Below are 14,100 nucleotides of genomic sequence, written 5' to 3'. Positions count from 1 at the left end.
GTGTAGTAATTTTGTGTTTTAAGAAATGTTACAAAGTAAACTAGTGAGGTGACGTCATGACAAAAGATCACATATTATTGGATTATCAATTGAATGTATGCTGTGCTTTATTTTGTCCAACCTGTAAATTATAAGAAATGGGAACATTTCTTAAACATCTCGCTAATTTCCTGGCAAATGTTAAAGTCTGTATACTCACAGTTTCAAGATCCAGCTGATATCACAACGTTGGAACTCTTTGTATCAACCCTGAAAGTTAAAGTCTCTCACACCTGCAAACTTTCTGCAAACCTTTCCACCAACCCGGTGCGATTGCTGCTTTTATGTTGGAGGATATCAAAATAAAGGCCTGCTTTGTATGTGATGTAAACGATCATGGCATCTGGCCCTTTCTTATTTGCAAAACAAAATGTTTTGAACTTTAAATCCTGTCCTCATAATGTGTGAATTACAGCAATACACTACTTGTTGTTCTAGTTACTTGATTCTACAGCCAGGGATCGCAAATTCTAATTACAAATAACAAAGAGAACATAAGCTCAATGTAAACAAAGATATTAGAGTTGAACCTTTCTGCAAACCCAGTGTGATCTGGTAGATGTCCCAATGATTTGTATGTGATGTAAACGATGATGGCTTCTGGTCCTTTCTTATTTGCAAAACAAAATGTTATGCAGAACAAAATGTTGTAATAATGATGGGTCACAGGCCTAAAAAGTATGAATTAGAGTAATACGTTGTTGCGTAGCAGTCAATGCATGTTAAATAAGCAGTTTCACCATGTAACATACAAGGTTATAAGGCCAACGGCAAATTGTAATTATAAATCACAATTATTGTAATTATAATTTCAAGATGCATAATCCTTTCATAAGCAGGGCTTGGTGCTTACTTTTTCTCTAAGGAGCTCATGTGCTCCTCAGTTGAAAGATTTCTGAGTGCATATAGAACTTTAAGGGCACAATAATAATGTATCAAATAATATGTGCCTCCTTAATAAAGTTCACACACACACATCTGGATCTATTTTTTCTGTCTCAAATGCAACAACTGCCCATACATGGTTTTATATACATGGAAGAAAGACACTGGTTCATGGGCATGTGGGTGGGACACATTTCTTGTTCTTTGCAGCACAAATTGGAGATGAGGCAGGACTGTGATGATTTGATTAAGAGGAGAAGGACTGCAGGATGAGTAGGAGGAGTCAGTCTCTGATAGGCCAATACATGATTGACCCCACCATGATGTGACATGGATGCAAAGTACATTTGACTTGCAAAGAATGCTAAAACCAAGCTTCATGATTACCACACGTGATCAAAGAGACCAGGACTAAAGACATGACAGCTCATCCATGAACATGTGTGTGTGTGTGTGTGTGTGTGTGTGTGTGTGTGTGTGTGTGTGTGTGTGTGTGTGTGTGTGTGTGTGTGTGTGTGTGTGTGTGTGTGTGTGTGTGTGTATGTGCGTGCGTGCGGGTGTGCGCGCGTGCGCGGGTTCTGTCTAAATTACAACAATGTATCAACTGGAATGAACTTATTTTGCAAAATACGTGTTGAAACAACAATTTGTAAAAAATTCAAATGGAATTGCGATGGATAAAAAGTTTCCAACCAATTGGAAAACTTTGCCACATCACTTTAATTTGTTGATACAAAGTTTAACAGTGGGCTGACAGAGTATCAACCTGGGGAAGTTGTATTCACGATTGGGACTCAAATCATTAGCTTTGATTTATTATCTTCCACATGCTTCTACATCCAATCTTACAAACTGAAACACTATTCCAACCCTCTTACAAATTTTCTGGAAATTATTCCAGAAGTTACACTTACTGAGGTTTAAAATGCAGCTTAATTTAGTTTGAAAAACATTTGAAGTATTGACTGTAGATGCCCATGGAGAGTGTGTTGCAAAGGAACACCAATGTTAACCGCACCAAAAACACCTCTCATCGATCTGTACATCATTTTAATATTGAAATAACATGAGATTCCCAGTGAATTCAGATCAAACTGACTATAATTATATACTGACTATGATGCTATATTGGTTATACAATCCATGAAAGAAAGACACTGAAATTTGCAGAAAATGTAGGTCATACACTATGTAAACTGACATTGAACTATTCGGAAAATAATATTTAAAAATCTGTACTGTTTCAAAGTATAAAAAAATATTTTTAAAATATTTGATCATCATCAAAGATCGTTGTATGTTACACTCATACTGGTGTCATAATTACTACAGTGTCAATGTTTGAATAATTGTGATAGCACTGGTGTTCGCTTAATCTTTCTCTTTTTCTTGTTTTCTAGATTGAATCTTCTGGTGCGGCTTGGAGTCGGTCCAACTGCGATTCAGCTGAGGAGGAAAAACACAAAATGCAAGGAGATTTTATTGTGGGTTTTTGTGTCTTTTGTGTCTGTACATCAAATCCCCTGGTTTGACAGGTTTGACATGACAATGAGCATGGAGTTAATAAAAACAAAAATAAAAGAGAAAAAGGAAAGAATTATTCATCAGACCAAGGAAATGTGAGACTAGATGCTATAGACACAAAGCAACAGTGACATAGCACAGCAAGTGACCTGTACAGTCTGGTTGTACAGGTGGTGAATAATTATGTTATTGCTGATGAATAATTGTGTTCTGTACCAGAGTGATAATAGTGCAGACAAATTGTCACGGTTCTGTTACATGAGTCCATGTCTGTACAGCACTTAATGGGAGACGTGTCACCTGCAACCATTACTTTCCTATTCAGTCCCAAGTTTTTGTGTTTACATTAATGATCCCTTGAACAGCTTCTGTGAGTCCAGGGCCAGATGGGTGTCATGTAGTGACCCCCCCCACCCCCCCCCAGAAAATGGAACAAGGTCATTATCATAATGATGAACGGCTGCACTCTAATCCTCTACAGTTTCTATTTATACAGTACATACAGAGGGGGAGAAACGAAAAGACGGAGATGAAGAAGACATCTAAAACCATGAAGAGAATCAGGCTGTGTAATGTACATGTCAATAAAGGCAAAGGGATGGCAAACAAAGCAACAGCAACTTGACTAGTTTTTAAGTTAATTAAGTTAGAGAGCTTTTAACCTGATATAGGAGCTGGGTATTAATAGTTGGATCCATCATGTCAGCAGCTGTCTGAATCTTCATCCTCTCGATGACCTTCACTTCTGGAACTGCTCAGTCCAAGACACAAGAAGTTAAAAAGCAAATTGAGAAATGGTTTTTTCTCTTCATAGAGGCCTAAATAGGTTGTATGTGTTGTGGTGGCTGTTCACTCTGTTGGCATATGAATGAAAGCTTTGACCCACAATCACCCTCATCCCATGCATGGAGAGAACGCTCAGCTGTACAGTGTTCCTGATCTATTCAGTTTTTATGACATATAGTAGACGATTCTGATTGGTTGGAACATCTGCCAGGGTTCAGATTATTACATTTTTCATGAAACTGAAAATGTAACCAAAATGCACAATTTTTTTTTATGGTGTTTGGGGGGCTTTTCCTTTTGCTATTCAGCAATTAGCAACTAGAACACACCCTCAGTTTAACATCAGATGGGCTTCATCAAGAAATCTGCCATGGTATGATCAAATGTACAAAGAATTGACGACGAATGACAGCCAATGATGAGAAACAGCAGAGGGAGAACTTTTCTCCATTTAATGGCTGAATGCTGAAGGCACCTGTCAAATTAAAGATAATTGTCTGCTTGAACTATCACTACAATGCAATGAATTATTACCATTTCTACTGGATATCAACAATTTTGTGCTGGCCATTGTTGTTTGTTTTAAGAATGGTGGACGGATGGATTAATTACTTTCCTCAGTTTCTGCTTTATTGGAGATAAAAATGTTTTGCTGTTTTATTGGATTATTATTGAAAATACTATCAATCAATGCGCTGAGACATGTCATCACAAGAAAATCTCCATAAACCGCATGGGTAGAAGTTAGAAAAAAGTTAAACTTTATATAATTTACCAAGACTGAAAACAGTAAAACACAGACACCAGTCTGAAAGTTTTTTTTTCTGCACTTCGAAAACCACTTGCAGGATGTAATGGAATTGTGATGCCGTTACAGTTATCAGATAGTGCTGCTTATAATCATGTTCAACAGCTTCTAGTGCCAAACTCTACAGATTCACCTTTATGTACAGAGACAGTCAAACATCAAAGTAAAAAAGCAATTGAAACACTGATTTAACTGAGGAATATTTGCATTGTTCAATACTGACACTTTGAACATGATTTAAAACAAAACTTAGCTTTGACTGTTTTCTTTAATATTCATATCTATTTTCCTGGAAATGTATTAAAGAATGTTTACTCACAGGTTTAGGATCCAGCTGATATCACAACAATTGAACTCTTTCTACAAGCCCTGAAAGTCACTTACACCTGCAAACCTGGTGTGGTTGCCGCTTTAAATGTTCAGGTCATATTTTAATATGAAAATAATGAATCTGGCAAAGGTCAGCATGATTTGTATGTGATGTAAATGATGATGGCATGTGGTTGGTGCTCATTTGCAAAACAAAATGCTTTGACACTTTTTGTCCTGTCCTTGTAATGTGAGGTCAAAGGCCTACACATTTTTTAAAGTAGTTATTTGTCCAGTAGCAGTTATTAAAAATGCATTTAAAACCTTAATCTTTAACCTAACATACTTTGTTTTAAGGCCAATACAAACGTGGTTGAAAATGTCGGTACTGTTTCAATAACAAAATGTCTCTTTCAATTTTCTCTGAAAAAATTGAAACAAAACTAATTGGTATGTTCCATTCTTTATTCCACATTAAATAGAACTTTTAGATGTACCATATTATTTGAATAAAACAGATGAAAATGGCCTGGGTAAAATTATTAACACTTTAATTTCCTAAAGGTCAGGAATAATCAATAATTGGATAGCAAACAATTTTCTTCTTTCATTGGTATCTCAGGTGTTTTCAATCTTATAATCAAATAATGCTTCAGCCTCCAGGATGCCACCCACGGACTCTAAGAAGGCCAGATACTTCGAACTGCTGCTCAGTGCAATGGCAGTGAGAGCCTTCCACCCCAGTGACTTGAATACACATAGAGGCATGTTGTGAGTGGCCCCACATCCGCCAGGTGCCTCTCACCCTGTGCAACACCCTGGAAAAGGAGGGAATCTAATTTAATTTAAATTGAAAAGGTCATTGTAACCTACTGATCTTTGTTATAAACAAACACCATTAAAACATCTAAAATCAATGAAATGATTCATGCAAGTAAGAAGCAATGCACAACAAGGAGTCTTGATATGTGGTAAACTAATGGACGGATATTTTCTATATCTGGACACATTGGAGGATTTGCAAACCTCAAAAACGCTCAGGTTTGGTGTTTCTCTTAAACAGCAAGCTGGTGCTTTAATATGGAAATGAGGGATCCAAGAAAGGTCACCTGAGATGACACTTGACCAACTTTGACATTTGGTTATATCATGGGTCTGTCTCAATACCTAGATCCCTCAATGTTTCAAGCTCAGAACTATGCAGTCACTACTAGTCTTAACCAGGGCCAGGTTTACGCCAAACATGCTGGAACCCATCTGATATCTAACAATGTGCTCAGTGCTGCCAATATTCATCAGGCATCTTTTCTTGTTCTTTGGCAGTTTAATCTTGCAGTTTTGTGCCATTGTGAGAAACGGTTCTCTTCTTGGTTGTCATCACATCCAATTTCCCCAAATTACCTTGCTGCCAAGTCAGTACCACTTGCTAGTTTGTTTTTCAATGCAGGGTTGTGTGATAGCAGGGGTGTGTGAATAGTGAATAGAATCCATTTTCGAGGATGACCAATGCATCTTCTGATATTTGGTAGAATGGCTTTTCCTTTATGGGCTGTGTGTAGCCCTCTGATGTTCTTGTACCCTCTCCCATCTTTATGAAGGCTCCCGATCTGCAATCTTAATAGGAAGTAAGTAAGTTTTATTTATTAAGCACCTTTCAAGACCAGAGGTCACAGGGTGACCACAAGATTAAATTACAAAAATAAATAAACAAAATAAAATCATAAAATGCTATGACAACGATGAGTAAAATACAGACAAATTGCTACCTAAAGGATTAGTTTGAAAATAATAAGTCCACTGATTGCACAGATCTTCAATTTATTAGGAGGGCGTTTGGGGGCCACGATTGCAAACATATTCGCCTTTAGTTTTTAGCCTGGACTGAGGAACCGACAATAAGGCGTGATCAGGGGACCTGAGAGTCCTACTTGTGACATAAGGCTGCAAAGGTTCACTAATGTAAGAGGGTGTTTGGTCAAGCAGAGCTCTTAAGATGAACCTTAAACTGAAGTCTAAACTGAACTTGTTCAGATAATTTCCTCATCGTGTGGTGCCATGGTGCATTAGACAGAGCTCAGGCCAAAACTGAGAAAGCTATGGTGTTCACGGGTTAATTTGTAACCTTCATCCAATCAGCCTTAATTGGAAATCACAGGTGTAATCACTTTTGTTGCAGTGTTCACAAATGTACAGACTTTTGTTGGATTGAATGTGTAGATTTAGTTTCATTGATGTCTTTCTAACCTGTTTGTCTTTGCTCATACATAAGAGATAATACCCTGCACTTCAACTTAAAAGTAATCATAGTAATGGAAGATGTGTTGCAGGAGATAAAATAACTACTTGTAATTGGAGTTTTTCCTCGTCTTCCCAGAGAGCTTTGGCTGGGGTCTGGAACTTTCCTGATGTTGTGGGCCTGTAAAGCCCTTTGAGACGATCAAAATAAAACTTGACTTGACTAAATTGTTACAATCCCGAGTTGTATAGTGTGTTTCTGTCTATGTATATGTCTGCCTGTGAATATATTCCCTACACTTAGATTGATTAAACAGCGAAGGTGTGTCTGCGTCACAGCTTGGTTGATCCTGAGAGCCTGTAGATTATAAAAAGTCAGAGACTCAGCTCCCAGTGTTTTTTGTTTTTTGCTCCCCATATGTTTTCCAACGCAGCCTCCTGTGATTGTTAAAGAATTTTATCTTGTTCTGTGATATAGTTGTGTATAGTATCTGTGTAGTGGTTTGGTTTATGTACGTTACTATATTATGGTTTTAAGGTGTTAGCTGTAAATAAATTTCACACTGTATTCGTATTGTTTGTTTGATATATTTGGTAGCAGTCTCATTTGAAAACGGGAGGACATTGTTGTTTCTTTTTCTTTTTACATTTACACCCCGATTACCTGAGGTCAGGCAGTGACATTGATAATTAGGTTTCTTCTTAGTTTGTTTCTCGTGTATCCTAAGAGGGCTACATCAAAAAACATAAAATGTACAGTTTATAAATTCTAATAGAATTATCATTATCTGTGTAAACATGAAAGCTACAGAACTTTAACGTTTGTCTGTAAATATGTAAATATCAGTTAACAGTGTTGTAGGGATTTATAAAAAATTAAGAAATCATGAAAAAAATTAATTTTGCAGGATTGCATTGTTTTGTTTTTCCCACATTCTTATAAAAAAAAACCATGTCACAAATTTGGAAGAATGGAAGCTTTTTAAAGTATGCACAAATTTAAAATGTAGCAGTCACTGTACTGTACTTTCATACATGCATACGTCATCCTGAGTATAGAATTTTCATGTTATTTCTTAAGTTTGTGTTTTTACATTCCTGTGAATTTCCTGTTTCTTCTACCTTATAATCAAACACACAGACGTGGTAGATTGACAAGTGATCTGATTACAAATCATTCTGTGAGCATTACAACTTGCATTAAATGAAACCTTGTTATCTTGATAATGTATCCCAGTAATAAGAACAGATGGTGTAGAAAGGGCCAGAGTGTACAGCCGTCCTCATGATGTGGTGTTGTGGTTTTGCTGTAGTGAACAGAAATCCCTTACACTTTTTTTTATTTGCAGCAAAGATTGTTGTCCTTGAAAATTTTCAACAGTTGACCACTTCTTTGGTGTTTTTTCATTACTGATGAGTCCCATCATGGTTGTCTCACCAGTGAACTTGATGATATAGTTAGAGCTGGATTTGGCAGTGCAGTCAAAGGCAGGGCAAGGCAAGGCAAATGTATTTGTATAGCACATAATCAAACACAGGGGTCAGTCAATGTGCTGTACAGAGAATCAAATAAGCGTCTTAACTGACATTGAAAATATAAGAGCTGATAAAAGTACAAAGATCTGATCTCCATTGGGAGCTGGTTCCAGCAGTAGGCAGCATGATAGCTGAACGCCATTTCACCATGTTTTTTTGTTGTTGTTGTATTTTTAACTCTGGGCACCAATAGTAATATGCTCTCTTCTTAGTTTTAGTAAGAACCCAATCAGCAGCATTCTGAATAAGTTGTAGCTGTCTAATGGTTTTATTTGGTAAACCTGTGAGGAGAGCATTGCAGTCATTGACCCTGGAAGATATACTGTAAATGTATGCATACATTTCTCCTGGTTAGACACAAGGTCTCTGATCCTAGCTTTGTTTTTGAGATGCCAAAATGAAGATTTTGTTAAAGCTTTGATGTGGTCACTGATATTAGGTGTGCAAATGCATTTATGCTTCTGGACACATCTTCAGTGATGTTTCTAAGATCTACATCACCCATCAGCACCCTGTGATAATCCCTACCGCAGTCCTGTGCCAGCCTGTTATCACTGCTCCTCAATGCTGGGGGACCAGCTGGGGTCCTGTAGGGGCACTGGTGCTTAGTTAAGTGGTGCTTTTGTTGCCAATGTGGATTTATTTATAACATCTGTTTCTGTTCTTGTTGAACCGAATTCTAGGAAACATCAGTTAGTGCATCAAGAGTAGATGAAGCAGGCTGGAAAAAGATCTTATCTTGGATAAGTCGTACAATGTATGATTTAAAGGCAGTAATAAGGTTAAACCATACTTGAGACAGAATACTTCCATGTTTGACTGGGTTTCCATTTCTTCACCAATGTTTCCTTCATCTCTTTAACTCCCCCAAACCATTACAGGAAAGTATATTTAAAAGCAAGCTGCTACATCTGTAGAAATTCACAGTGTTTGAACTGCTCAAAGGTTAGCAAGCATGAATAAATGTAAGTAAATGTAATGCTAATCTCTGCTATTAGTTGTGGTAAACATACAATGACGCTGAGGTCATTCTGTGGAAGCTTGTGCTTTGACAGGCAAATGAGGAGTGATGTGAAGGTCATCCTGTGGTTTGTCTTGCATTAGAGAAATATCAAACCTTTCACACATTTTGGGGCACCAAGTCAGTTCATGCCCTCCTAGACCAAACTTTGGAGACATTTTAAACCCATTTGGGGACACTTTGTGAAATTTCACATTTTCTACTGTGTGTCATTAAACACAATACACACAATACACAGATAATAGACAGAATAAATTATTAATAATGAAAAGAATAAAAAGCAATCGATCAGAAATAATGCAGCATAGATTGGACATTTGATTTATTGATGTCCCTTCTACAATTTAGAGTTTAGGATGTTTTTACATAAAGACCGTCTTCTTGACTGTCACCGTGGAGAAGCTGCTGCTGCTGCAGCTCTTCTCCATATGGTTTGATGTGTGGTCACCTGGATTGCTTGTGGACCCACTTCTTTACAGCTGACTCCATAGTAACAGCTGCATCTTCCAGGGATATCATCATTGGAGGGATTCTATCAGTGCTAACATCAATCTTTAACTAACATGTTTAACACTCACAGTAGGTTTAAGCTTATTGATAACCCTCGAAGGTTGTTTGGACTTGTTTGTTCTTGGTTATTGTCTTTCACTGCCTATAAAACATTTTGGCTGTCATTTATCTGTCACTTATTTACATTGATTGATTAAAATTCTAAATCAAAGTTCATATATAATATTATTTTTGTCAGCTATAAAAAGGCATTCTTACTCTCTTCTTCAACACTGTGCACACAATGATACCAAACAGCAAAGGGTCATTTTCTTAATTAAATCATTTAAATTAAATCATCAAATTGAAGACACCTGTGATGCTAATGGAAGAAAATAGAAATCAATAACCACAATGCCATCATTTATTGTCACTAGGATCAAAAATGTTTTTACTCCTGTGCTGTAACCCCTGGGCACTGGTTGACTTTGTGCAGTCAGCTGGATTTTAATGAGATATTTGAATAGCTTTGAATGTAAAACATCTGGTTCAGTTGATGTTTGCTGCTGTTTTGATTGTCTTCCCACTGTGCAGGTTCAATGATTATTGCCTTCCTGATAGGACAATCAAACAAAACAGCTGTTAGAGTAGCAGAGGTCATGTGGTACAAAGAAATAAGTTTGAAGAACGTCAACTAATTGAATGAATTGGATTTGCTTTGATTTTGAGAATAAACTATAACTGCAGCATGTAAAGATGATCTGATGTTTGCCACCATACTCTGGCTTCCAACACCAGCATCTTAAATGGACGAGAAGCACTGATTTCATAAAAAAAATTATGTAAAACAGCAATTTTTGCTGACAGTTTTGCTAAATAATTTTAATAAATTCTACTACTTTATCACCATGTAATCTTTCAAAAAAGAAAAGGGGGAAAAGGGGAAAAAAGGGTGAAATCCTACCAACTTTCCCACCCCAACAGCCACACAACCCAGCATTCACACCCCATGCTGGCCCACATGCAGAAGAAACACATAAACAAGTTCTATTATTACATGTTTAAAGTATAATACGCTAAATGCTCTTCTAGTTTTTGATAAGAAGAGTGATTTTGAAAGAATCTATTCAGTGGGGCCTGTGGGCTCCTGCATTCCATTGGGTTGGATTCCTAACAAAAAGGTTCCCCTATGTTTTGTTGAATAATACCTATTTACTTCGCTACCCTGCAATGTTTGGTATTCCACAGAGTTCTGTATTGGGCTCATCACCCTATTTATATGCTCCCACTTGGAAGCATAATTCTTCACTTTATCATAGACTTTCATTCGTATGCGGACGATACTCAATTGTATGTTTCCATAAATCCCAACGATCACTCTGAGATCTCCAACCTGAAGCTCTGCCTTCTAGCTGTTAAAGGCTGGATGACAAAACAATTCTGCTTCCTAATGTCAATACATCTAAAATGTTGATCTGAGGGCCAGAGAAGCGGGGATTAAAATTTCAAAACGTTAGTTATATTTGACAATAGTCCCATCCAATGCTCCGCAATGGCGAAGAGACGGGGCAAGCCACATTAACAATACTACAAGGGTTGCATATTTTCATAAACGAAATACAACCAGGATAAGACAGTTGCTTAGAAAGGCAGAGGCTGAAACCCTAATTCAGGCATTTGTTACCTCTAGACCGGACTACTGAAATGTTGTCTTCTCTGGCTTGAGCTCCTCTGCTCTGAAGAAACTGCAGCTTGTTTCAAACAATTTCAGCAAGAATCTTGATTAAAATTCGTAGATTGAGCACAACACGCCAGTTCTAGCGTCACAACATTGGCTTCCTGTCAGTGCCAGGGCGGATTTTAAGGTCTTACTTTTTACCTATAAGATACCACATGACCTGGTTCCAGTGCATCTTTCTGACCTAATTGTCACTATGCTGCCCACTGCTGGAACCAGCTCCCAATGGAGATTAGATCTACACACTCTGTAACTGGCTTTAAAAAGAAGCTAGCATCTGCTCTGTTCTCCTCTGCCTTCATCTAATCTTTATTTTCGCACCTTCAAACTATTATCTTTTATTTTATTTTTATTATATCGGTCCAGATGCTTCCTTGATTTTCTTTCATTTTCTGCATGCATCCCTTTAAACAGACAGTTTTATGTTTGTTGATTTCAGAGAAATCACATCTTCGGACTGTTATCTGAAAGAATAATATTTATCTTAATCTTTTTGTCAGCAGCAAAATTAAGGGTAGCATATTATGCTGAATATTAGCAATGTAGAAAACTCCCATGTGGTCTGTCAATGGTGCTTGTATAATGTGACAGCAAAATCCCCAAAATCCAAACTTTTGCAGACATTTCTCATCTCATCTCTGTCAGTTTTCTGAACGAGCTGTTTGAGTGGTTGGGCCACCGCGAGAGCCGACTGTCAAATACCAAGAAGACACAGCAGCTTCAGCCAGTCTGCATTCTATGTCAGAGCCTCTGAGGAATGGAACAACACACCTTAACACTGATGAAACAGCGCCACCTAGCGTTCATTATCCATACAGCTAAGAGCCTGGCTCATGAGCAAACAGTCCAAACACCTCATCAGGGGTTATGTGTTGTTATGTTGTCTGTGGGATTACACAAACATCACTATGTACAAATGGACAGTCAAACCTCTAAGAAAAAGAAGCAATTTAAACACTTTTTTCTACCAAGGGATATTTTCATTTTAAAATACTGATGTGTTCTCACTCAATGAATATATTTCTGAATTCAAAATGATATACAATGAAATGAAAACTGTCAAGTAAGTAATGGTTGAATAATTGTAAAATCAAACACACTTCTACATTGAGTCAATAAAAGCAGTAAAATAAAGGCCTGCTTTGTATGTGATGTAAACGATCATGACATCTTGTCCTTTCTTATTTGCAAAACAAAATGCCTTGAACTTTAAATCTGTCCTCATGTCAGCAATATTCTACTTGTGGTTTTTGTTACTTGATTCTAGGGCCAAGAATTGCAAATTCAAATTGCAAATCACAAAGAGAACACAAGCTCAATGTAAACAAAGATATTAGAGTCAAACCTTTCTGCAAACCAAGTGCAATCTGGAAGATGTCCCAACAATTTGTATATAATGTAAATGATCATGGCATCTGGTCCTTTCTTATTTACAAAACAAAACAAAATGTACACAGTAACTCACTTCTTCACAAACTGGACAACTATGGCGTAGTTTTCAAGAACCCCACAAACTCCTTTGAAAGGTTTGTTTATAAAAAAATGATACCAGTTATCATAGCCGAGGGCTGTAAAAATAGAAAGACTTTGGGGATCTTTTCACATTTCTGACGGTTCTTGAACTAATCGTGTGTCTAACACTTAAGATTTGAATATTACTTCAAAATTCCTTATGTCCCATTTACATGTCTCATTTACATTTGCACAATCAAGATCCATAATTCATTCATTTCCTGCTATAATTTGGAAGCATCATGTGGAACTTTGAGGGCATCATGTGGCAATGAAAATGAAATGATGCTCGCCTCTGTTCCAGTCTTCTTCACTGATCTCATTTATCAATATTTTTTGAGAGCATGAGCAGAGAAATAACACTCAAACTGCCACATGATGCTCTGGAACTATGGCAGGATAATGGCACCATTCACCCAAATACCTGTTCAACATCTAACTAATACAATCTATCCATTTTTAGTTTGTGTGTGTATGTTTGATGGGATTGACCTGAATGTATACATTATGTGCATATCAGTCTATGTAAGCACATTATATATAATGTATATTATAGTGATATTATAACAATATAACCACAATATGGGTATTATTATACCACGCATTACTGCGTGGTATGGCAGCTGCTCTGCTGAGGACCGCAAGGCCGTCCAGAGGGTGGTAAAGACAGCAGAGCACATCATTGGCTCCAACCTCCTGTGATAGATGCAAGGCATCTATCACACGCCTTAGAAAAGCAGGGAAAATCTCCTCAGACCTCAGCCACGCCTCACATGGACCGTTTACCCTTCTGCCATCTGGTAGACGCTACCAGAGCATCCGGGCTCCGACTACCAGACTCAAAAACAGCTTCTTCCCCCAGGCCATCAGGCTCCTGAACCAATGACTTTTCACCCTGCACTCTGTTCCATCGGCACTCATGCAACTTTAGATATATTTATAGATTTATTTATTAGTAATATTCTGTTTTTTATATATATTCTTATTCTGTTGTATATAGGCTGGTCTGCACTTTATTCCATTTTCTCTCTATACTTCAGTACTTTGCCCAATGTTTTTATAGCACATTCAATTCAATTTCAATATGTTGCTGTTGTTGTCACGTCATAAAGAATTTCAATGCTCAGTATGACCTGTGTTTTACTGTGCACATGACAAATACACTTGAAACTGAAACTGAAACCTAAATGTGTGTGATCTACTCTAACTGTACCTGAA

At 37.3% G+C, this 14,100-nt stretch overlaps 1 long non-coding RNA gene across 1 annotated transcript; it reads right to left on the bottom strand.

The window, feature by feature from the left end:
• Positions 1-1,638: 1,638 nt before the first annotated feature.
• On the bottom strand, positions 1,639-4,412 carry LOC143001036 (uncharacterized). Its single transcript, XR_012963680.1, has 3 exons — positions 4,362-4,412; positions 3,111-3,199; positions 1,639-2,370 (listed from the first exon to the last, which is right to left on the bottom strand). It is a non-coding gene; the product is annotated as an uncharacterized LOC143001036 (long non-coding RNA).
• Positions 4,413-14,100: the final 9,688 nt, after the last annotated feature.

Source organism: Genypterus blacodes, unplaced genomic scaffold, assembly GCF_046128005.1.
Source record: "Genypterus blacodes isolate CSIRO-AG114 ecotype Tasmania unplaced genomic scaffold, CSIRO-AGI_Gbla_v1 ptg000052l_1, whole genome shotgun sequence".
NCBI lineage: Eukaryota > Metazoa > Chordata > Actinopteri > Ophidiiformes > Ophidiidae > Genypterus > Genypterus blacodes.
This window is presented reverse-complemented; position numbering and strand designations above follow the sequence as displayed.